Below are 2,500 nucleotides of genomic sequence, written 5' to 3'. Positions count from 1 at the left end.
ACAGAGGAGTGAGATGAGAAGGTGAGACAGGGAGGTGAGACAGGGAGGTGAGACAGGGGAGTGAGACAAGAAGATGAGACAGGGGGAGTGAGACAAGAAGGTGAGACAGGGAGGTGAGACAGGGGGTGAGACATGCAGTTGAGACAGGGTGGTGAGACAGGGGAGTGAGACAAGGTGAGACAGGGAGATGAGACAGGGTGGTGAGACAGGAGGTGAGACAGGAGGTGAGACAGGGGGATGAGACAGGGGGGTGAGACAGGGTCGATGAGACAGGGGGGTGAGACAGGGAGGTGAGACAGGAGGTGACACAGGGGATTGAGACAGGGAGTTGAGTAGGGGAGGTCAGAACGGGCAGTAAAACCGGGAGGTGAGACAAGAAGGCAAGACAGGGGGGTGAGACAGGGGGATGAGACAGGGAGGTGACAGGTGAGACAGGGAGGTGAGACAGGGAGGTGACAGGTGAGACAGGGAGGTGAGCCAGAGATGGGAGACAGGGAGTGAGACAGGGGTTAAGTATAACATAATATAATAATACAACCTAGTCATACAGTACATAACTTGTTATAGTTATTGCTCTCTGTCTGCCCTGTAAACATCCCGGCTGTGAAACTAGCACCAGTGGTGATTACAAGGGAACAAAGGAAAGTTTAGGACAATAATTCGTTTTTATATCCTTTTCAGACGCAGCAAGTTTTATAAATATATTTTGCACAGAATTGATCCCCAGTCTCTGAACTGTAAATGTTCAATGAAGTATGATTGTGTGTCTCGTGAATCACAATCAATGCTATTGACAGATACTGTAGCGGTGTCAAAACACACAGAGAAAAACTCACACACACGCACACAAACACACATCTGCCACATACTGTCACCATATGTTCTGCTGTTTTTTTCCAAAGTACAGAGTAAATGTCGTGTTGATTAGACTGATCTGTCTGGGAGGTCCCATGTGTAGCGATCAATCGTACCCACAGTCTCATACACACACTCCCTGATCTTTATTGACAGTACTGTTCTCACCCTGCTCCTATGCATCTACATCAGTGGTTTGTTTCCCAACCAGCCTGTGCCCCTCCTTCTGAGTCTGCATATATTTTGTGACCTCAACTTATGACAAGCAAATCATTTCAGCATCTGCTCGTTATATAATTTCCCCGATGAACGATGGTGCATTGCACCACAAGTGATTAATACTTCACTCATGGCTACGAAGATTCATTAGGCATCTATATACAGAATATTTATCATATTTTCATCAAATCAAAAATGAATCATCAAATATCCAATAGCGTATATAAGTCACCAAACTCCTGCGACCCCATATGCATAACAAGCAACCCAAAATGGGGTCCCGGCACCTAGGTTGGGAACCACTTCATCCACTGGGTGACTGTCTGCAGCACTTCCATTAGTACTCTGTCCTCAGCCTGAGACCAGGCAAGGAAGGAAGCCCAGCAAGGTCAGCAGAACACCAACCACACCACGATAGTGCACTTAGCACTACCGATAACATGTGACGAGCTGTGTGTGATTGTGCATGTCGGCTTAGTTTGCGCGCACATGCAATGATATTGATTAGATATTGTACATGTGTTTGTGCACGTCTGTGTGTATTTTTATGTCAGTGTGTCTGTTTGCATGTGTGTGTGTGTGTGTGCGTGCATGCATTTGGGTGTGTGTGTGTGTGTGGGGGGGGGCTGGGAGTGTGTCTGCGTGTGTGTGGGAAGGGCCTTCATGACCAAAAAATGCAAGTCTAAATCTGACCTTTCCGATCCTTTGTTTTTCCACATTAAAGCCATAGTGTATGTTTATGAATTAGAGGGGGGATTCTACCGAACATATCAGTCATCCCAGTATTTTCTCAATAACAATAATAGTAATAATAATAATAATAATAATAATAATAATAGCGTTATCAGCCGGCGTGGGCCTTGCTGACCCTGCTCACGTCATGGTGATAACATCAGCAGCAGGACAGGAACACGGGTGACCGTCGCTGACCCACAATGCCGAGTTGTGTTCCTCCTATACTGTAAACACTGTGCTCTGTTACAGAGTTTACTGGCCTGGCTTTAGACCTCTGCTCTTCTAGTCATGACACATGGCTGTCTGTCTGCCTGTCGGGCTGCCTATCTATCTTCTTATGTCTGCCCGTATGTTTGTGTGTCTGTCTGTCTACCTTCCTGTCTGTCTCTATTTTTGTCTCTTTCTGCCTGGCTGATCTGTATGTCTGCTTGTGGGCCTATCTGTCCGACTCTCAGTGTGCCTTGTCTGTCGGCCTGTTTCTTTTGACTGTCTGTCTGTGTAGCTTTCTGTCTGACTGTCTGTCTGTCTGTCTGTCTGTCTGCTTGCCTGTCTAGGGAGGACAGGAAACGGAGCAGAGACACTGTGACGTCTTACATAACGTGTGTTGTTGAGAGAAGTTCAAGCTGGTGTTCAGAGACTGCCTGGTTTTGATGACTGATGTCATATCCTGCGATTATGCTGCGTTCTACTG

The 2,500-nt window shown here is 46.8% G+C and overlaps 1 protein-coding gene across 1 annotated transcript in view; it reads right to left on the bottom strand.

The window, feature by feature from the left end:
• The window catches only part of gna12a (guanine nucleotide binding protein (G protein) alpha 12a), a 13,464-nt gene that overhangs the window by 9,722 nt on the left and 1,242 nt on the right, over positions 1–2,500 (bottom strand). The gene's annotated exons all lie outside the window — the stretch shown is intronic.

Source organism: Micromesistius poutassou, assembly GCF_964030765.1.
Source record: "Micromesistius poutassou genome assembly, chromosome: 3".
Lineage (NCBI taxonomy): Eukaryota > Metazoa > Chordata > Actinopteri > Gadiformes > Gadidae > Micromesistius > Micromesistius poutassou.
This window is presented reverse-complemented; position numbering and strand designations above follow the sequence as displayed.